Source organism: Trachypithecus francoisi, unplaced genomic scaffold, assembly GCF_009764315.1.
Source record: "Trachypithecus francoisi isolate TF-2019V2 unplaced genomic scaffold, Tfra_2.0 Lachesis_group4, whole genome shotgun sequence".
Taxonomy (NCBI): Eukaryota; Metazoa; Chordata; class Mammalia; order Primates; family Cercopithecidae; genus Trachypithecus; species Trachypithecus francoisi.
Window position 1 is genome coordinate 13,526,205 of NW_022681469.1, and position 24,363 is coordinate 13,550,567.

General features: G+C 35.0%; 1 pseudogene; it reads right to left on the bottom strand.

Annotated features, from left to right (window-relative positions):
• Positions 1–652: 652 nt before the first annotated feature.
• Positions 653–24,363, bottom strand: part of LOC117073400 — a 194,822-nt pseudogene continuing 171,111 nt past the window's right edge.

Here is a 24,363-nt window from a genome sequence, read left to right on the forward strand (position 1 = left end):
TATTGTGAAGAGCGAAAGAACAAACCTTACACAGTGTGGAAGGGGACCCCAGCAGGTTGCTGCTACTGGCTGGGGTGGCCAGCTTTTATTCCCTTATTTGTCCCTGCCCATGTCCTGCTGATTGGTCCATTTTACAGAGTGCTGATTGGTGTATTTACAATCCTTTTGCTAGACACAGAGTGCTGATTGGTGCATTTTTACAGAGCACTGATTGGTGTGTTTACAATCCTCTAGCTATGCAGAAAAGTTCTCCAAGTTCCCACTCGACCCAGGAAGTCCAGCTGGCTTCACCTCTCAGTAGGAAGGAAGACACCTGCTTGGAATATTGCAGAATGGTAGATATCACATTTTATCAAAGGACAGTACTGTTTGATCTTCTATTTCCCACAGAACTCTGGATCCAATTAAGAGCAGGAGGGGGAAAGAAGCAGCAAAATTTCAAATGTCCATACTCCAATCTGCAAAAGGCACTGAGTAGGTGGAAGAAAACTGCATTTTACTTCGGGTAGTCTTTGAAATGAAGGCTCTGTTATTTTTCAAAATTGGAAGGATATCACAGGGTTGATTTTATATACAAAGTAGGATCTGATCCAGTAAACTCTAGTGAAATAATTCACATATGGAGAAAGTTAATTTTGACCTCATGACAAAATCACCCATATTTTGAGTAGGTTAGCGTGTCACCTTCTTTGCAAACCACCAACAATATTGGGTGTATGGTTCTTAATTGAAGCCACTTGAAAAGCATCATACAAAGTTAAGGAAAACATATGCCAAATGCTGCTAACACGCACACATAAGGAATCCAGATGTACTTCAAGCCTTCTATAACCATCACAAGAGAACCCAATAAAATAGTATGAATTAGATGATAAATTATTTCTGGCCTTCCTCCAATTCATCCATCATCAAGAATAACAGCTTCTGTCAGGAACTTAGTATCAATTCTCCTAAAAATAACTTGCAGTATAGAAAGAAAACAAATAATTAACATGGGATATAGAAAGGTAATAAAGAAGAGTGTCAATTGCAAAAAATAAAAATTAAAAAAAAATTGTCTTGAGAAGGTGCCTGCAGGGATTCTTGACAGAGGAGCCAAATCACTGTAAAATTCTTAGTCATATTTAGCTCAAATTTCACTTCAAGGAATTTGAGCATGTGCCCATTTTCTTTGTGCTGGACAAACATCTTCATTATAATATTCAATGTCACTGTCAGAGTGCACACCAAGTAAAAATTAATCACCTTCATTGTTTTAGCTACAAAAGTTTCTTTCTTCACATTCAGCTGAAGGCACTTAGCAAGCATTAAGGCTGCTAGTAAACTTAACAAAGGAAATACCAACACAGCTGGATTCCCAAACTGCAGTAAAAATTCCAGAAAGAGAGAAATATGTAGATTTTATAAACTTCATAAACCTTGTCACTTTGCTCCAGCGGCAAGATATCGAGCAAGAATAGAGAGACTGCTTGAAGAAACAGGAGATAGCGGCCATACCCCACATCATCGTAAATATGTAAGTTGAAGCACTTACCAACAAGTAGCAAAACCTCTCTCCATAAGTATTTCAGTTGCTTTTTCAAATAGCCTGTAGGGGCACAACTTGGCATGCAAAATATGGTAGTGCCCAGTTTTCTCTTCAAGGAATGGAGTATTCCATTCTTGTTGTATCTACTACCCTCTTATGATGAGGCATGCAACAGTAAGCACTCCTGCTAGCCATGTTCCACTCATAAGCCAACTTGTAACAAATAATGCAGTAACATATATTCTTTGCAATCCAAAAACAGCGCCAATATAGAAATACACTGGCTCAATAATCTCGTTGCTACTAGTGGTTTGACATAAAACACTGGCAATAAGTTCCAGATATAGAGACATTTGCTGCACTGCATTTAGAATCTTCAGAGATACAGTTTGGTTGTTGTGTGCCAGTTCATAAACACCTCTTTCAAATGAAGGTGCCTTTAACCTATCTTTACGATAGGTCTAATAAATGGCACTGTCACCCTGAAACATGATTCCCTGTTCAAGCTCGTTTTGGAGCTCTTTCAGGAATTGCAATGTCAGTGATTTTTCTCTTCTTTAGCAGATTCCTTATTTTCTGAAGACTTCGGCTTTTTTCTTTGGCGCAGCTCTATAGTTGATCTTTCTTCCTCCTCTGTGGTCTCCGCGGAGGCCAGGGCATCCCTCTGGCTCCCGAGAGGCAAGAGTCTCCCTCCCTCTGACTCTCCGAACCCCTCAGCCTCTCCGGGCCCGCTCCCAGCCGCCGCCGCAAATATACTTTTTAATCACTGTTTTTCTACTACTAACATCTTACAGAAAAGCTAAACGAAATTTTATGCAATTCCGGGGTTAATGTTTCTTGATGACATAAGTTGCTCCGTATATGCTTGACTGCAGCTAACCTTGTTACACCAGAAATCAATCTTGAGGGACAGCCAAAATACATTATCTTATGATCTTCTTGGCAACTTCCTGCTTTGATGTTTTTATCAGATTGGGGTCAGACTTTATACCCTGAACTGTTCTTGTAAAGCTTTTCACCTGATAATCACGGTCCTTTAATTCTGGTGATTGTCCTGCGCTAATTTGATAAGACAACAGAACCGAAGGTAGCTTTTCCCAAAGGGTCTCAGAAAAAAGATATTTTTCCAATATATTAATGTGTTAAACTCACGCGCGCGCGCACACACACACACACACACACACACACACACACAGAGTTTCTAGTGAAATAACTGAGAAACATTAGGTTAAAAACACCTTAAGGAATTTTGCCTAACCCAGGATAATGAGGTTAACTCCTACATAATCTTCTAGATTATCTATTATTTCAATTTCCACAGTTAGATATACTGACATGAAATTGACATGAAATTTTGTGTAGGTTCGACATATGGTTCAAGTTCTGTTTTTCCCTCAAACCTTTGTCTACAGTTATTCTGGGCTATGTTTATGTATAAATCAAGTGTTTATATATATTAGACTCTGCCTGGAGGCTCCTTTTTATGTACTTGTACTATTTCCACATTGTCTTAGTATAGCTTCATTATGAGTAGAGCAAGGCTTCCCACCTAAAAGACTGCTTGGCTGTTGTTAGCCACTTGCATATCCACTTAAAATATAGAATACAATTACTAATTTCTATAAATACCAAAATATGTAGAAATACATTGTTGGGACAATTTTGATTGAATTTGTATTTAATTTAAGAAGAAGTTTAAGGAGAATTTCCATCTTTAAATTACTGTCTTCAAATCTATGATTGTAACATATTTTGTACATTTTCTTAGTTCTTTAAATTATCTCAATTTGTTTCATAATTTTTTATGAAGACATAAAAATTATGAGGACCATTTCTAGATATTTGCTATAACTATTACTGTGATTATTATAGACTTTTACAATTTTTATTATTAACTGGATGGTATGTAGAAATTCAACTCATTGTTTTACGTTGTCCTTGTGTAGCAACTTTGTGAAAAATTAATAATGATTTTTATTTTATTAGATATTCTTTTAGTATTTTTTATACACAGCTTTATAAGTTGTTTCTATTGGATTTACTTTATCTGGGTCCCATTTCTTTCTTTCTTGGCTAATATTTCATCTTGCTTATATATGTAATTATTCCAATAAAAAGTTGGATGGGAAAATCACATTATATATATCATATATAATATATATATCATACATCAGACACGAGATATATCCCATGTAATAAATAATATCTTGTTAGTGACTGAATATATGTGTCCCCTACAAATTTAAATGTTGAAATATCATCCCCAATGGGATGGTGTTTGAAGGTGGGGCCTTTGGGAGCAGATTAGGTCACAAATAGGATTGGTGCCCTTAAATGAAGAGGCCAGAGAGCTAGCTTGCTCTCATTCTGCCATATGAGGATACAAGCAAAAGTTGACAGTTTGTAAACTGAACGCGGGATCTCACTAAAACCTGATCATACTGATTCCTGATCCCGGACTTCCAGCCTCTAAAACTGTTAGAAAAATTTCTGCCATTTGTAAGCCACCTGGTGTGTAATACATTCTTATAACAGCCCAAACTGACAAACACAGAAATCATATATTATATAATAAATAAAATTCCCACAAGCAGTGAATATCTGAAAACACAATTTTTATTTCTTCATCTTGTTCACATTTTGGCTCAATTAAAATCTATATGGAATTCACCTCAAAATCCTGAAATGGCAACACATTGAAAGTTTTCCTCTTACTGAGCTCCGGAGAAGTACTGAATCAAGGTTTACAAGAAAACTGGAGACTTGAAGAATCCAAGAGGTGTAGTCTTCTACTTCTCATTTGTGACATACTAAAGAAAGTAGAGGAGACTAGAGTGCTTTCAATTTAAGGCCCATCAGCAAGAAAAAGAAATCTAAGTGTATCACACGAAAACTCATCCACAGAGAATGGAAAAATCTAGGCTTGTGGCTCTGGATTTAGAAACTGAGTTTACAAAATCATGAGAGAAGTCAGGGTCTGGCAGAGCATTGTGCTGAGCTAGAAAACTCTTCCAAGCATGGAAATCCTTGACACAGTGTTTGATTTTGAGAAAAATAGCAGAATGTGTGAGACTCCACTCAAAGAGATACAGTTTCTCCAAAAGCAAAATAGGGCATCATGGTATTGTATTGAAGACATTCCTTTGATGAACTGTAAACTATTGCCCAAAATAATAGGGTCAATGTAAGAGCTCTTTAGAAGCATAGTGTTTTTTGTTTGTTTTGTTTCTTTTTTCTTTGATTTTAGTGCATTACTTTTAAAGCAATTATTCTAAGACTTATATCAGGTTAAATTATATATACAATAGTACATTTTTGAATGTTAATCACATGGTAGATTCCTGCTTAAGTTTCATTTCATGCAAAAAGTTATCCTTTTTTGTCTAACCTTCTATTTATTGTTGAACCAAACTTTGATCATCATTTTATAAATCAGTGTATCTCACATTCCTGCTAGTATCTATCCTCTCTGCCTCTATAAGATGAACTTTGCATATTTAAATTTATTATGGCCAGCCATACTTGTATTTTATTTGTTCTGTTACACTCTCTTAAATTCTTATGTTAATAATTACAATTTAAATATAAGCCAAATGAATAAGAAATGTAAATGTAATCAAATAACATTATAAAAATAATATTTATGATAAAGTAGAAAGAATCGAAAATTACTGCTTGAATATTGAGTACAACTATAAAAATAAGTTCTGTAGCTTAAAATTATATGTGCCATATTTTAATGACATACTCTCCCTTTGTTAAATCTTTTTTACTGATGTAACTTTTATAATAACCCTCCATTGAACATCTATGTAACCCTATATATGAATAAAATTTTAACATCTAGTATAAATTGACAAAATAAAATTGCAAGTTCCACATTTACAGTTTTAATTATTTTGATAAACAACTTTCAAGTTCTTGTTCATACCAATTCATAATTAGGAATAATATATACTTTATACTTACATAGAAATACGGCAGATTACACAAATGTGTTAGTCTAGATTTTACCTTCAAGACTATAGAAATAATCAATGATTAAATGGGGATAAACCCATAACTGTAAAAAAAAAAAGTGGGTGGAGGGCACACATATTGGGGGAAATTCTATAAATTTTGTAGAAGTAAAAGATGAAATCATATTGATAAAATGAAAATAGAATATATTTCTCAAATTCTAATACAGCAGATGACAGATGCAAAAATAGGATAGCCTGAATGGGATAGCTTAAACTCAGAAAATTTTTCTACTTGGAATGAGCACAGATAATAATAGGACTGAAAATGTGACAAAATACAAAGAGACATCATTTTCCATGATCGTAAAGAGAAAGTTACGAGGGTGGCGGACAGGAACTTGATTGAATTGTCAGTCCATCTCAAAACAATTATAAAGAACATTCTAGATAGAATAAACCTTGCTTGAATGTGTGTTATTATTCCAAAGTAAAGTGCTTCTAATTCTGAAACTGTGGGGCCTTCCATTTTAAGGACAGTTCTCCACCATTTGAGTATGAAAGAGAGTTTGTCAATTAACAAGCTGCGCTTCTGTGCTACCCTATTGAATGTCCTTATTCAAGAAAAAAATGTTAATGGAAAATTCTAGCCTTAACACCCAACAACTTAAGAGATATGTGACAAACAACTCAAGTAATCTAATCCTTTATTTCTTCATTTGAATGGAAAACCACAGATTACTAGACATATAAAGCAAATTAGCATGAAAGGAGAAAAACAGTCAATTACACAAAAATGTGGCCCCAAGAAAAAACAGAGATAATTCACAGACAGAAAACAATCTTAAAACACATAATGTCTTCAGAAGACTTCTAGATGATGCCTCTTATAAAACAAGAGTCATGAACAGGACTGAATAAAAAAAAATAGCCCTCAGAAAAAGTAAAACTTTAGAAAGTAAAACTATGTTAACAAATTAAAAATGAAAATCTATAGGAAGATTAAAAGAAAATTTGAGGTGTTCTTCTGGAACATACACCTGAAAATACAAAAAAGAGAAAACCTATAAAATAAAATGAATCGGTAAATAGTAGGTCCAGATTGCTCAATATCTAATCAACAGGAATTTCAAAAGGGGAACATTAAGAAAAAAAAAAAAAAACGATACTACCAAATAAATAATCTGAAACAACTTTCCAAGGCTGAAGATTAGTGACCTGGCTGTAGATATAACAGGGCCCACTGATTGCTGAGCTCAATGTACAAATAATAATTCAAAGGTGCATCACTGACACAGTTGAGGAATTTCAGCACACCATGTATAAAAATAACATTCCAAAAGCATCCAGAGAATACTAAGAAAAAATATTAATCAATAGATGTCATAAATGCAGCAGATTTTTTAAAATCTGCAACTTTGTTACTAAAAAAAGGTAACAATTACTTCAAAGTTCTGAGGCAGTAATATTTTGAACTTAGAATCATATGTCCAGCCAAGAAATCAATCAATAGAAATAGCAAAATAGGCCGGGCACGGTGGCTCAAGCTTGTAATCCCAGCACTTTGGGAGGCCGAGACGGGCGGATCATGAGGTCAGGAGATCAAGACCATCCTGGCTAACATGGTGAAACCCCGTCTCTACTAAAAAATACAAAAAACTAGCCGGGCGAGGTGGCGGGCACCTGTAGTCCCAGCTACTCGGGAGGCTGAGGCAGGAGAATGGCGTAAACCCGGGAGGCGGAGCTTGCAGTGAGCTGAGATCTGGCCACTGCACTCCAGTCTGGGTGACAGAGCGAGACTCCGCCTCAAAAAAAAAAAAAAAAAAAAAAGAAATAGCAAAATAAAGCAGTTTTGAGAAACATAAGAAATCAGAAAATGTATCTCTCACATACCATTTTGGAGAAGGTTATGTGAGGATCTGTTTACACAAAACAAAATTAACAGTCACAAGATGTAGGTGTGGGAGTTTTAAAAATGATGGATTTGATACAGACAGGAGGCAGGGAAATACTGGGTAGAAAAGGGCAGGGTCCCTGGTAAGGGCTCCACCCTCAAGCCTGGACCCATGGCCCAAAGTGAGAACATGCATTCCTGTTTTCTTGCTCGCATGTTGCCTTTTCCAAAACCACCCTGGCCTGCCCTGCCCTGCATCCTGAACCCACAAAAACCCCAGGCTCCACTAGCAGCAGAGTGGCAGAGAAGGAGGGAAGAGAAGCAGCAGCTTGATTTCAGAGGGATGGCTTGACTGTGGAACCTTAGAGAAGACTTCAGCTGGAAATGACCAAACTCCAGGGAAAGACTACCTTCCCATTCCATCCACTTTCCAGCTCCCCATCCCATTGACAGCCATTTCCAGCTCCCCATCCCATTGACAGCCACTTTCATTGGCAATAAAAATCCTACACATTTACCACCTTCAATTTGTTCCTGTGACCTGATTCCTCCTGGAAGCCAGACAAGGTCCCAAATGTAGGTGAAGGAGGCTGTCACACTGACCTTCCACTGGGCTAACACTTCAGCCATCCATGGATGGTAAAACTAAAAAAGCAGCAAGTAACACACACCCTCTGGGGCTCTTGGGGTTGCTGGCCACTCCTAGACACTCACTTGCTTGATCTCACTCCCATGACTGGTTGAGAGCTGTGGGCTGAGTAAACAAGCCAACCCCTTCACAGGACTCATGAAGGGGTCAAGGAACTATCCTGCTTCAGACTTAAGTAAGGAGTTCAAAGCAAAGAAATTTTAAAATAATAACTTTCTAGATAGCCTAGTAATAATCAGGACAAATGTAAACAAGAAATTCCAGAGCAGTAAGGAAAATGTCAGTAGAAAAATGGAGTAGATTCTATTCAAGAGATGAAGTCTTTCAGGTGCTGGAATATTGAAGGAATCTATTGAAGAGGGCATATGTTTCTTCTTTCAACAATGAAAATAATAGAATTAGAAACACTGAGAAAAACAAAACCAACAAATATCTTCAAGAAACTAATATATGAATATAAGAAGAACAGAAATGTGTCATGTTATGAAACTACTGATGATGTGCAATGAAAGAGGACATGTTTGACATTGCCAATGTGTTCTTCCCTGAGTGTCATGGGGGTTGTGACCCCACATAGGAAAAGCTGTAATGCCAGCCCACTGCTTGACTTTTCAAAGAAAAATATCTACATCATTATAATAAGGCAGATAGTGGTTTTCAGCTGTTGGAATCAATTGGAAGAAAACACAACAGATTGTGGTTTTCAGATATAAGTAAATAGTCAATGAATTTTGTTTTAATATCTTAGAAATATTTAGAGTATTAAATAACAAATGGGTTAAAAAGAAGGGGTCAAGGGTAAGATCTGGATTTTTATTGATTTTTAGATAATAAAGATTCAATATATTCAGAAGGGAGCAAGAAATCAAAATGTTATTATATTACTGAGAATTTTAAATAGGTACTTTAAATGTGTAAACAAATATAAACATCAAATTTAAGAGAAAAGGAAATGGAGATGAAAGACTAGTGAGAGTGAACGTAAGTATTAAATAATGCCAAGTAAAAGAAGTGGGATGGGGAAGAACAGGAAAGCACAATATTTTCAGTATCAGTGAATAAATTAATATTGATATCAATATGAAAACAATTGTTGGAGATGCAGTAAGAGAAATACAATGAGACCGTATAGGCGTTAAATATCTTTTAATTTTAGACTCGGACAAGGGAGAGTCTTTGATTTCCTCAATAGCATGATTCCTACAAAAAAAAAGGACAAATTGGTATTCAATACTTGTATTAACCCTCCAGTTTTAAAAGTAACTGTTAAGCAGGTAATGAGTTTTCTCTTAAGAAAATTGCAAGCCCATTGTATGGAGAACAATCTTAATGAATGTAAAATAGAAGGACATCAGTCAAGAGGAAAGAACAGAGAAAATATCTTTAGGTCTAAACAGTGAGCAGAATTCAGGAATTCTGTGGATTAGTGAAGGGCTTGAAAAAATATTGTCCACTCAGACTATAAAAATGACAGAGTATAGAGGAAGACTAAGGCAGACCTTATTATTAGCAACCACAACAAGTTTACCATTTGGATTTAAGCAATTACTCAAGGTCAGAGGCAATATTCCTACCCATTGGATCAACCTGTCCTCAATCATTTTGAATACCTTGTATGATGCAGAAAGGGCAATTGTAAAGCTTTGTACCCTCAATTAAATATTAAGATGGAATATTTCAACAAACAGAAAGGATTCTTATAATAATAACTGGATCAACTTCTGTATAAGACATAATACTCACTTATTTCAATTAGTGATTAATTTACTTTCAGTAAGATTGATTATTTGATAAAAATATATATTTTAAAACTTAATAGTAAATGGCTATGATAACATTGCTGGAAGAAATGTAGATTTTTCATTTTTCTTGTCTTTATATCCCTGACATTACAATCTTAACATAGCTCTAATGTGCTTTTACACCATTACAAGTAAGTAAAAAAGATTTTAATAACTAAATTGTCTCAGTCAAATATTAAGTATCAAAATAATGGCCTCTGTTAGATTATCCCATTCATGTTGATGTGTTTAATTGCAGATACTGAAAGTATTTTCTGTCCTATTTTTGTGTGTAACACTGGAAAGATGAGGATCTCTTATTTTTCTTATATGACTTGTAAAAACCCCTTACATTAAAAAACATATAAATATATTAAATTTTAGTATAAATATTGTGTTCCATAGAATTACAAAATTTCAAAATTGAATCTGAACAGAGCATAAGCCTCAGTCTTTTGTTTCCCAAGAAAATGAGTGAACAAACTTAAGTAACTATTTTACTTTTATCATTGGAAAAAAGAACACTTGAGCCCCTCAGTGGGGTGTGCTGTGTAGATATACTATACCTTTTATCCCAGACTGGAAGAAAATGTTTGTAGCTCGTACATCTAATAGAGAAGTTGAATCCAGAATACACATTCTCAAAATTCAATAGTAAGGGAACAATCCAATTAAAAATGAGCAAAAATTTTATTTGGCAATTAACCATGGAAGTTTTACAGACAACTAAGCACATGAAAGATTACTCAACATCTGTAGTCGTTAATACAAATCAGTGGTGCCAGGACACATATATTTGAATGATCAACATTAAAAATACAAGAAATGGGAACAATATGTACACATGGAATTCTCTTGCATTACAATTTCTACAAATAGTTTTGAAAACAATTTGACAGTTCCTTGAAAATTTAAATATGCACCACCAGGTAATATAATCATTGCATTACTACATATTCACCCAAAAGAAGGAAAGCATATGTTCATGCAAAGGCTAGCACAAAAACCACTCAGAGCACCTTTATTTGCAATAGCTAACAACTGGAAAGCACCCAAACACCCATGAACATATGAATGGATAAGCAAACTGTAGTGTATTCATATAATGAAATATTACTCAGCAATAAAAACATAATGAACTATTGATACACACTGCAATATAAGCTAATCTAACAAAAGTTATACTCAGTGAAAAAAGCCAGATGGAAAGAAGACATACTGTATAAATCATAAAATAAAATTTTTGGAAATGTAAGCTAACACGTTGGAAATGGTAGTGTAAGAAAACAGAAAACTGTTTGCTTGGTGAAGGAGGGTTGAGGGGTGTGTTGTGCAGAGACAAGGATGCCTTTTTTTGATGATTACATTCATTATCTTGATTGGGATTATGAATTTAGCCATAACTTATGAAATTCTACACTTAAAATACATAGTTCATTACATTTCTATCATACTTTAAAAAGACTGTTAATTATGAATATAATTATGAATAGCGATTTTTTTTTTTTTTTTTTGAGATGGACTCTTGCTGTGTCACCAGGGTGGAGTGCAGTGGCGTGATCTTGGCTCACTGCAACCTCCGCCTCTCAGGTTCAAGCGATTCTCCTGTGTGAGCCTCCCGAGTAGCTGGGACTACAGGTATGTGCCACGCCCAGCTAATTGTTTTGTATTTTTAGCAGAGATTGGTTTTCACCATGTTGGCCAGGATGGTCTCCATCTCTTGACCACATGATCTGCCTGCCTCAGCCTCCCAAAGTGCTGGGATTACAGGCATGAGTCACTGTGCCGGCCATGAATAACAATACTTTTTAATTAAATCAAATCTAAGATTAAGTTTGCAAGTCATCCAAAGAAGACAGATATTGGAATACATGTGTGTGCGCATGTGTGTGTGTGTGTGTGTGTGTGTGTGAGGGAGAGAGAGATAAAGCAGATATAGCATAATATGTGGTAGTGATACACGCATTCACTGGCTCACATTTTGTCAACTTTCCCATGAATTTGAAATTGTTTATAATAACATATTGGGGAAAATTAAGGAAACAAATATCTAACAGTTATGCAGGAGGACAGCTATCTTACAAGCGAGTGATAATGAAGCTAATGATGTATTTAGCAGCAAAAATAGATGCAAGAAGATGATGTTGTGCCTCAAAAGTGCTGAGGGAAAATATTTGTCAATCTGGACTGAAATAGCCAAATATAATATTGTTCAATGAATAACACTGGAATATAATAACAACATTACTATTTAAATGTGTTAAAACATTTTACCACCTAAACACTTTCTGAGAAAGAATTGTTGGGAAAGAACACACTTACTGAGGAAAAAATTAAACCCAGGAGAATTAGCAAAACATACTGTTGAATCTAATTAACTATAGGCTATTAAAAATAATACTTATATTTTTATGCTTAAAAATTAAGAATTAAACTTTAGCACAAATAATATAGGTGATGTAAGTGATGGAATACAAGGGGCAACAAAACACATTAATTGCAAGTTCTACTCAAGAATAAAAGAGAAAAAGTTAAAGACAGCAAACTTTGCTAAAATTAAAAAAAAAGTCATATGTTGATTTAATGAAACTTTAAATTTAAATTATACTTCTAATGTAAAAAGAAAGAATAAAGGAAGAAAGACATTAATAACAAAAAAGATGCATTGAAAAGCGGCTGCAGAAAAGGGAAAAAGTCAAAATAAAAGTTAATTGAAATATTTGTAATAAGGAGTAATAATTGCTAATAATCTACTCAAACCCTAAGATATAAATTGCATTAAAAATCCAGCTACATGTCCCATAAACTAAATATATTTAAAAGAAAATAAGACAGAAGGACTCTACATGGAGATATTAAGAAAAGTAGGCATCAAGCAGCATGAGGTGTAAGAATAAGGGCTAAGATAATCACTACATGATAATTAAAGAAATAAACTAGTAGAAGATATTATCACTGCGAATGTATATACACCCGAAAATATGGTCTCCTAACATTAAAAGAAGTGTTGACAGAAACATAGAAAAATGTATAAGAAATAATAATGGATGATTTTAACATGTCTTTCTCAAAAGTGATAGTCTAAGCAGATAGAAAATATGTAGCAGATTGGAAAACCACAATTAACAAACTATGCTAACATATGTATCTCATGTAGAGAGAGCCAGAGAGAGAACTTTGCACACAACAGTGGACTGTTCTATTTCTAAAAATTGACATTTTTATAGGTCATGACATAAGCCGCAACTCATTAAAAATATTAGTTGCCTATAGAACTTACTATTTTTTTTCCACAGTGAAATTAGTTAGAAACAAATAATTAGACTGGTAGGAAAAATGTGTTTGAAATACAAAAATACAATCCATGGATTAAGTAGAAAATGTTCTGAAGTTTTTAAAATTAGGAAATGCTACTTAAGTGGTACTTTGAAGGAAAAGTATTCATTCAAAAAACAAAAGCAACCAACATCCCCAGGTTATAAAAGAGCAATTCAAAAAGATAGAATAAAGAACTTAAAGCATAGAACTAAAATCATTTACAGTAAATAAGTAATAAAGTTAGGAGCAGAGGACTTATATTTTGGGAAGGTAAGTTTGATAGTTTATTTAAAGAAATAAAAAAATTAAATCCTGCATAAAATATTGAAAATAAATTTTAATTCCTCAAAATCCCTAAAGGATACAAGGGAAATACCAGGTCAAAATCCACGAGAAAGTCAGAACCCAGAGGAATAAGAAGAGCATTGAAGCCACTTTGAAGTTGTACTATGCACAAATGACAATTAGTTTTGATGGATTTATGGGACAAGCAGGGCAGACATAAAACTAAAGAAGTCCTTTACTGTAATGCTGAATCCGAAGGAAACTATTTAGGTAATTACAAAGAAAATCGAGTTGTTACTAAGCTAGAAAAATAACTTGCCTGAGACAATGTATTTATAAGGTAACTCCTGCAGGGATTTGAAGCCTAAATTCCCAATAACTGGGTGACCCAAACAACCTCAACATATATATCAAAGAGCTGACAGAATCACAATCATAGTCAAATATGTTAACATATTGATGTGGTTTGGATCTTTCTCCACCAAATTATATGTCCAGTTGTAATCTACAGTATTGGAGGTTGGGCCTGGATGGAGGTAATTGGATGATGGGGGTGGAGTTCTCATGAATGGGTTAGCGCCATCTCCTACGTGCTGTACTCGTGGTAGTGAGTGACTGAACTGTTGTGCTATCTGGTTGTTTAAAACCGTAGCACCTCTCTACTTTCTCTTAGTTCTGCTCCTGCCAAGTAAGACACTTGTACCATCTTTGCCTTCTGCCATGATTGTAAGTTTCCTGAGGCCTCCCTGGAAGCCAAGCAGATGCCAGCATCTTACTTCCTGTACAACCTATGGAACCATGAAATTAAACCTCTTTTCTTTATAAATTACTCAGTCAAAGGTATTTCTATATAGCAATGAGAGAACTGACTAATACACATACTCACTGAGAAAATTACAGAGCAAAAAGACAAAAGTTGGAATAAGATTTAGCTAGTAAAGGAAACAAATTTAATTAATTAAATTCCTTCTCTGGAGGATGTCATCATCATCTTATGCCTCAAGAGGCCTGTTGAGTAATTAACAAAGACAAATGATCAACCTAAAGTAAAATTAAAATAAGATAAAATAATTACCAAGCACAGAAGGTACAGCCAATAGGTACCAGCTGAAACATGTCACAGACAGCACCTACAAAGACATCTGGTAGAAATTGTAAATCAATAGTAATTGTTATTTTTAAAGAAATGAGAGTCAAACCTGAAAATATCTTTAGGGAGCATAAAACTGTAAAAAGCAAACTACAGGTTAGAAAAGAACCAAATAGAATATCTAGAAATAGAAAAACATATTAATGAAAATCAAATATTTACTGCAGTATTCTAACAGAAAAGTAGACACGGTTTTAAAGACAATAAGGAAATTAGAAAGTAGATCAGAGGAAAAAACTTGGAATATAGTACACAGTGACAAAAACAAAGAAAATATAGACACTAACAAACTTGGAATACAGAGCGTGATCTATTGTTATTTTCTTTCCCTGTAAAGTTGCTAAGAACTCAGACTCTCCCCACTACTTTTAGTTTGCTCTTCAGCTACTCAGCTAATGTTTGTAAATAACAAATTATTTAGAGGTAAATATTGGTGTCAAATGTAAGGTTCATCTCTCTGGAGTTCTCTTTTATACAGCATCATGGCCTTGATACTCCTCTGATGTCTTCAAATAGATTCTTTTTATTTTATACTTTCTCCAGCTCTTCCAATTACTCATGGTTTGAGAGGGTTTGGCCTAAACCCACTGGTCTGCCAGTGCCAGAAGCATAACCTTTCAAGAGACCCCCGTGAGGTAATGGACACAAAAGTTACACATACATATGCATTTCATTTATAATGCCTTGGTAAGAATTTAGGCATATGAATCACATAGGTAACACTGAAGCTGGAAAATCTACACTGTAACTGACAGATAGGTTTTCAAAACTTGAAAGGAGGTCTCCATCACTATGAGAAAGAAGGTTGGAGTAAAAATTGAGGAACAATGAACAGATTTTAATATAGATATACTATGTGATTTGCTTATTCATTTTGTTCATTTTCATTTGTACTATGAAAAGGTAAGCTCTGAGAGGAAGTATTTTTTCTTTTGGTTATTCTATTTTTGTTTTTGTCTGGGTTGCATTGTTAGCTCACCACTGTGTTCCATGGCCCTTGAACATCCAGGTAGAATGTAGCTACTTGGTGAATATTTGTGGCACATGGAAGGTCTTCCTAAGCATATCACTAAATGCCAAAATCATACTTCTTCAGTTTTTTGGAGAATCAGCTTACCTCATTTTAATAATATAATAATATCAACATATTATTAAGATATAGTAAAGTACTTGAATAGTAGTTACACTAACATTCTCTAAAAAAGTCAATGAAATATAAAAAAAAATCAACACTAGGTGTCACTTAATGTTTTTTTTTTTCCAGATCAAACATCTCTAATTTCATCAAACATTAAAAAAAAAGTCAGATCTATTTATTTTATTATTCATTCCCTTTGGACATATTCAAGCATATTAGTCTTTCTTCAATTTGATGCCCAAAACAAAAGTACAGGTTGAGCGTTCTATTCCAAAAATACAAAATCTACACTGCTTCAAATTCTGGATCTTCCAGAATGCTGACACAACCCCGCAAGTGGAAAACTCTATACCTGACCTCATGTGACAAGTCACAGTCAAAACCCAGTCAAAACTTTGTTTTTTTAAAAAAACTATGTAAATATTGTATAAAATTGCCTTCAGGCTATATGTATAAGGTATACACAAAATATAAATGAATTTCATGTTTACACTTGGGTCCCATCCTCAAGACATCTCATTATGTATATGCAAATATTCCAAAGTCTAAAAAATTTAAAATATGAATGTCTGAACACTTCTGGTCACTAGTGTTTTGGATAAGGGTGCTCATTTATTTACCATATTACCGATCCATGTTTTGACGGAAATTTGGGAGCACTTAGATGGCAGAAATTTCTTACTGTTGGTGGAAAGATATAATCAATACAAAATTTTACAAATTAATTTTAAGGATGAAAAACTAAGCTGGCCAATGATAGATAGTACAGAGGACAAACAATTTGGGTATTTATTTTTCGATATTACTTTTTTTGTAGTTACATCAAATCTTTTCATGTTTACCTAAGAAGTAATCTTTATGATCCATATTTATACCACAACTAGAACTTTTATTCTGCAGTACACAAAAGGCAGTTTAAGCCCTCTTTGACTTCAGCAATTGTCACAATTTAATTATTTTATTATTATTATTATTATTATTGTAGAGACAGAGTCTTGCCATGTTGCTAGGCAAATGTCAAACTCCTGGGCTCAAGTGACCCTCCCACTTCGGCCTCCCAAAGTGCCAGGGTTATAGGCATGAGCTACCACATCTGGGCTCACAGTTTTAGAAATTACCACTGTAAATGTTACTTTCTCTTAAAATTAAATTTAAAAATGAATTATTGTTCAATAAATACAATTGCAATAAAATTTGTTTGACTACAGCTCACACAGGCACTATCCATATCAAATATCCTTTATAAGTATGTGTTTTATTTTTGATTCCTTGTTTCTTTATGATGGTAATTATGGACCTAAAATATAAAATATGATCTTGCATTATATTGTTATTATTATTTTGCCGTAAGTTTTGTAGGTAGTAATTGGGTTGACCTCTGCTACTGTGGATATTGGGAATTACAAAATGTGGCAGGTTGAATGTGGGTTTCCCAAAGACGCCCACGTCTTAACCCTGGGCCCTGTGAATACGTTATAGATCAAAAGGGAATTAAGGATGCAGGTAGAATCAAGTTCTCTAATCAGTCAACCTTACAATAGGGAGATTATCCAGGTGAGCCCAGTGTAATCACAAGTACTCTTAACGGCAGAAGAGAAAGCAGAGAAGGACCTAATGACGTACCTTGAGAGGGACTCCACCCATTTTCTCTGGCTTTGAAGATGAAGAAATGGAACCATGAGTCAAGAAACACGATATATATATATAAATTTTGCAGATTAATTTTAAAAGCTGGGAATGGTCCTCAGGTGACAGCCAGCAAGAAAGCAGGGTTGTTGGTCCTGTAGGTGCAAGGAATTAAATTCTGCTAACAACATGAATGAACACAGAAACAGATTCTTCCTTAAAACCTCCAGAAAGGAGCCCTGCTGACACTCGCATTTTTGTCTAGTGAGACCCATACCTGATTTCTAACCACCAGAAATGTGGGATAGTACATTTGTATGGTTTAAACTGCTAAACTTTTTGTGATTTTTTACAGCAGCAATTGGAATCAATACGCCAGTTTATCAAACTTATTTCAAGTGGAAAAAATATGTATTTCGAATGTTGTTAGGAATATGCTAAAAACATGTTTGTGCACACACACCCTCAAACAGACTTGAAATACTTATGATTACTAAGATCACTTCATCTTCACTTGAATGTCCCTCCTGAAAACCTTAGGAGTAAAGGTAATTTAAATTTAGAAGAGAAAATACCAGTGGGACCTTACATTTATTGAAAAATGGTAAACTAATATTACCTCATTTCAACTTAATAGCAATCTTCAAGGGTATGCCTTATTAGCTTAACCTTTATTAGGTCATTTTCGAAGGGCTTGGGAAATCTGTGTTGATATAGAATTCAGACTCTAGATAGCTTCTCCTCTATTGTACTTAAATTAGAACAACATTAGATTTTAAGGTTTTTGATCTTTAAAATAAAGCAATCTGTTATGGTAGGTTTTATATGACATGCTTTAATGTTTTCTCTATCTCTCCTTTCCTAGGTTTTAGTTTAAAAGAAGAGAATTATAACTACCTGCGGGCTAGAAAGATTATTGTTGACACAAGACCCAAGGAAAACTCTCTGTGATCATAAAATCATACAGTGCAAATATCATTATGAAAAAAGGAACTATATCTACAGTAAAGTTATTCTACTATAAACTCAAGTAATATACATCAAAATAAATGCCATTTTTATGAATTGTTGTCCTTACATTGTTCTTTAACAAACTGTAACACTCTTAAGAGCAAAGAACCTCTAAAAACACCTGTGAGGCGCATTGGATGATGCCGTGCTCTGAGTAAAACACCATATAGAACCAAACAGGTTAACTTACGATGTTCAAAAGGGAGGGACCATATAGCATGAAGATGTACATTTCTTAACCAATTTTTTTCAGGGGTTTTTTCTACACAATATTATAACAAAATGCACTATGTCTAATTTTTGGTATAGCCTTTGTAATTAATTCATGGGATTCGTTTTTTTTCTTTTTTGATTTTAATATATACAAGAATCTGTTGGTGATGAGAAACAGCCAGTTAAGACAGTGGTTTCCTTTGGGAACTCAAGGTCTTTTTAGCAGATCAGACTTCTATTAAAATATAATAAATACAAACACTGTATCATATATGTTTTATAGCAAGCTTCAAATGTAAAGCTTAGTCAACTAACTCAGAAGTTGGCAAACGATGGCCCAGGGACGAAAGCCAGGTGATTCCCTGTTGTAAATAAAGTTCTACCTGTACATAGCCATGCCCATTCACGTACATAGTGTTTATGGCTCCTTTCTCACGACAGTGAGAGTTCAGTGGTTGTGACAGAGATTGTATGGCTCACGGAGCCTCGAATATTTACTCTCTGGCCCTTTGCAGAAAAATTTGCTGGCCTCTGAGCTAATGGAGGGTAACATTTGCATGTAAACAAATAATAGCCATAAACTATGATAGAAAAGAGATGTCAAACTTTAACCTATCAGGTCAAGGAAATCATCTTAGAGAGGTGGATATTTGAATTGAATCTTGCAGTATTAGCTGGAATCTTCCAGCTGAATAAGGGGATGAAGCCCTCTACAAAAGGACACCAAATGTAAAAAGGCATAGGAATGTGGAAAACAGTAATTTATGCAAAGAAATGTAAGTATTCTATAAAATGCATAAAAAGGAATGGTGGAAGATGAGATAGAAAAGGCAGAGTATAGTGAGAAAATGAAACATCATTAAAGTCATTATTTTATAAATATCAGTTTTTAAATTATATTTTAGATCATTTTCCATTAATTCAATTTGCCATGTGTACTGGATATGACTACCATAAAATAAGAACAAAAATAAGGAGTGTGACCCTAATATACATGAGAGATAATACAGTCTTCAACTTAGAGATAGAGGGAAAAAAAAATAGATTCAATAAATTTTTAGGAGAAAGTATTTCCAGAACTCAGTGACTGAGTAGAGATAAAGAGCTGTTGAAGAGCAGATGAGAAGGAAGAAGGACATATTTACTGGAAAATACAAATCATTCTAAGTTAGTAAAAGTTTTAGAGACTCTCTGATTCATTTAAGTCATTTAGAATAACAAGTCATAGTTTTATTCTATTTCATAATCCTGTCTTTTAACTTAGTATCTACGCTACAAGAATATTATTGTGCTTTTCATTCTTGTTTAGCTCATAATCACTCGATAAAAGGCTTAACTACAACTTTTATAATTATTTTTGCAAATGTAAAATTTACTTTTCTGAACTTTTATTTATTTATTTATTTTTTTTTTTTTGAGACGGAGTCTCGTTCTGTCGCCCAGGCTGGAGTGCAGTGGCCGGATCTCAGCTCACTGCAAGCTCTGCCTCCCGGGTTTATGCCATTCTCCTGCCTCAGCCTCCCGAGTAGCTGGGACTACAGGCGCCCGCCACCTCGCCCAGTTAGATATTTTTTTGTATTTTTTTAGTAGACAGGGGGTTTCACCATGTTAGCCAGGATGGTCTCAATCTCCTGACCTCGTGATCTGCCCGTCTTGGCCTCCCAAAGTGCTGGGATTACAGGCTTGAGCCACCGTGCCTGGTCTATTTTTCTGAACTTTTAGAAGGGCCTGTAGTTCAGGTACTTTTCCTAATTTGGTATAACCCCCTTTTCTATAGTTTTGCTCTAGTTATTTGAAAAAATATATAAACATTCAGCAGCTTGTTTGCTGAGGTTTACTATGTCTGTTCCATCCCCTTTAATAGTATCTTGATTGTCTTTTCCTTTGTCTCTGTTATCCTCCTGCTTTTTAATTTTTGGCCATGCCAGGAGTTTCTTCTCAATGTGATGTCTTGTCCTGGGAGTCGGCCCTCACTGATGAGCTTTGTGGGATCACAGGGACTGCACTGCCTCGGTTCATTCAGACAATGCCTCTGATGCCTCAGATTCACAAATGGCTGAATTGGGCAAAACCCTTCCCAGTGTCAGTGAATAACTATGGAATACTTTGGATTTTCCAGATTTAAAATATTTTTATATTTCTCATTTCTTTTCTCTCCTTCCTTCTGCTCAAAACTGATCCCATAGAGGTCTTACAAATGTTGAAGGTTTTTGCCATATACCTATTATAGGGATAACTTCCCAATTACTTTTGTTGTAAATATCTGTAACGTCTATGCGATTTTGCTTTTGCTGTCTAGTTTCCTTGTCTACTTACTAAGAGAGTGCTGAGACCTTAAAACAACACAATTGCTTCCATCTTTTAGAATCTTCAACATGTTGTTTTTTGGTTATTTGATATTAATGCTTCTAGACCTGAGAGAGTTACACTAGTGTTCATTGGAAAATCGAACTTCAAAATAGTGTTTCCATGTTTTCAAAAGAGCATATAGTAATATAGAGATATGTAATTGATATGTAATTACAAAGAGATATGTAATTTAAGAAATATGTAATTGAGTCTGGATGCTTAAATAACCTGGAAATCAATGGAACAAACTCTGAAATTATGAAGTGTTGAATTTAAAGATTCTGATTTTGTAAATCAACTTAAACATGTACAGAAGGAACCATTTCTTGTAGCTCTTATCCCCTGCAGCATTCCCTGAGCTTGTCTTCCCCTTGGGAGCGCACATATTGCAACTGAATCTATACTTTCCAATATACTGCATTTCAGCATTCCAATCAAAATTATTAATGAGTCTTGGGTTTATGATTAATCAAGTATATTAGGAGTTTTACCAAGTAATTTTTCCTCCCTGCCTACATTAGTTTCATCAGAGATAATTAAGTTTTAACATGTAATTGAAGGGGCAGAAACTAGAAAAGCAGGAAAAGAGCAATTTATGCAGTCTTTTAGCAGCGTATGGCTTTTTAACAACAGGATAAACAATGAGCGATACATTGAAATTGAAAGCAAAGGTGAAAGGTATTTTTCCAGTAAAATATTCATTAATGTGAGAGAATTTAAAAATACAAGCAACTGATTTTGTTTATCATCCTTTTTAATATATGAAATTGGCTTTTGGATTAAGATACTGAATTATACAAACACATAAAATTGCATGATCAAAGAGATTCATGTCTGCAAGATGGTGGAATGGGATTTGCCAGCAGTCATCTCTCTCAATAGCCATAAAATACTTTCACAAGAGCTAAGGAAACCAGGTAAGAGATTACAGCACATGGCTATAGCAAAGAAACAAAAAAAGATGCATCAAATAGGGTAGGAGGAACAGTATTACATTACCTGTTTCACCCCTGCTCTCGACCCTAGGTCCACAGCACGGAGAAAGTCCTCTGTGTGGGGAAAGGAGAGAGAAGTGAACACCAGAGTTTGCCTTAGAACCCAACGTCATGCTCACCCCAGTAAAATTCAATGCTGGGCAGGCCCCCATGGCCTCAGACTTCAGGCCTGTACCTGGAGACCAATCCTGCTGGCCTGTGCCAGTGCCAGGTTGGATCTTGCAGCCTCAGAATTCAGGCCTGCTCTGCATACTCAGTCTCTGTGTCCACCCCAACTCCAGGTCAACTCCAGTGTCCCCAGGCTCTGGACTGACCCCAGTGTAGAGCTGGACCCGGTACCCTCTGGCTTCTGGCCTGTCCCAGCACCAAGCCAGACCCCACAGACTCACGCTTGAAGGCAGGGCTTCATGGTGCCAGGCACTGGGTCTCCAGAAAACAAAAGTGGCATATATACACGATGGAATATTATTCAGCCTTAAAGAAACAAAAAAATCTTGCCATTTGTAACAATGTAGATGAGCCTGGAGAACGTTATGTTCAGTGAAATAAGTCAGGCACAGAAACACAAAGATGGGATGATTCAATTATATATGGAATATAAAAAAGTTGAACTGACAGAAGTAGAGAGTAAAATGGTGTTTCCCAGGGACTGGTGGGAGCTGTGGGGAACAATGGTTGTTGGGGAGAAGAACTTGGTCAAAGGATTCAAATTTCAGATCTACTTTACAACATGGTGACTGTATTTAATAACAGTGTGTTGTATCTGGAAAATTCCTGAGAGTAGATTTTGCATTCTCACCACAAAAAAGTAAGTATATGACATAACACATATGTTAGTTGACTTGAGCCGTTCTACAATGGATACATGTTTCAAAATACACTGTACATGATGAAAATATACAATTTTTACTTGTCAATTTAATTTTTTAAAAAAATAACTCTTCTTCCTTTAATATCTTGTTTCAAAGTAAGAAAATTATTTAAGGCAGATGTATTATCTAAAAGAGAATAAAACAAAAAACTTTAACAAGTTTATGAAATAGGAATATAATATAAATATAAATAAATATAAAAATATAAACATAAATATAAATAAGTTGCTTCCTAGAGTGGAAGTAGAGGATGAAGCCAACTTGTTCTCGTAAACCTGGAGAGGTTCTGAACACAAAGATAGAGGATGAGGGAAAACCAAGAATAAGAAGTGTCTGGATACAATGGAAATAACATCAGTGGAATAAATAGTAGACTCTTTTCTAGGAAAAGTGACTACATGATCTAATGTGATATAAAGGAGAGGAAAAAAAATGGTGGAATACCAGAGTAATGCCCTTTTAACTCAAGTATTGAAGATCCCCCATAAAAATGCCTCAATTCCAAGACTCTCATCTAAACGAAAGCTTATCTGCCTGCCCACATGCACAAGATTCTCAACTGGCCTTGAAAGCATCCTCAAATATTAAGCAAAGCCTGAAATATAAAAGAGTAAGAATAAGATAAAGAAGCAGAAGAGCTTATCGGAAACAAAACACATAATTCAGGAAAAGAAAAGTTCTCTGATGAGTTCCATCAGAGATATTTGAAACGATATCATTTCCCTGAAACAAAATCAGGCTGTTATGTTTGGGAAGAGAGACAGACAGAAACCAATACGGAGAGAGAAAGAGGGAGTGGGGAGAGAGAGAACTTCAATTTCAGTAATGATAAGACAGCTCAGTGTATCAGTCAGGGTTCTCCATAGTAACACTTGAATTGATTCAAAGGAAATGTCTCATGCAGTTGTGCGGGCTAGCATGTCCGAATATGTAGGGCTGGCAAGTGGGCAGGTAATTCATGCAGAAATTGGTATTGCAGTCGTGAGGCAGAATTTCTTTTTCTCTGGAAAACACCAGTTTTTGCTTTTAAGGCTTTGAAGTGATTGAATAAGACTCATCTAGAGTATTGAAGGAAATCTCCTCTATTTAAAGTCAGCTGCTTATAGATGTTAACCACATATAAAAAGTAACTTTACAGCAACACCTAGATTAATATTTTACAATTTAACTGGCTACTGTAGTCTCACCAAGTTGATATGGAAGACTAACCATCACATGTAGAATACATTTTCTACTAAACACAATAAAATATATTAGTTGAATTATAGCTATCATTTTCTCAAATGCTTCATAATGTGGATGGCATAATAAGAAAACTACCAGGCAAACATCTAAGAGAAAATGGGATATGAAAGTTGTATGTATGAAAAACACCCAAGCAACAAAAACAATTTTGCCTTGAGGATGAGAGGCCAGCCCAAGCCAACTTGAGCTTGCTTTGGGAGAACCTTATAGATGAGTAGAGCAGGAGGCAAGGCTAAATCTTCCCTCTTTGGGGGTAACTTTCAGGAGAATGTGTTCGTTTTGAGCTTGCTTTCCAAAGGGATCTACTCTCAGGGTAAGGGTGAATTAGAAACAAAGCTTTTTCAACTCTA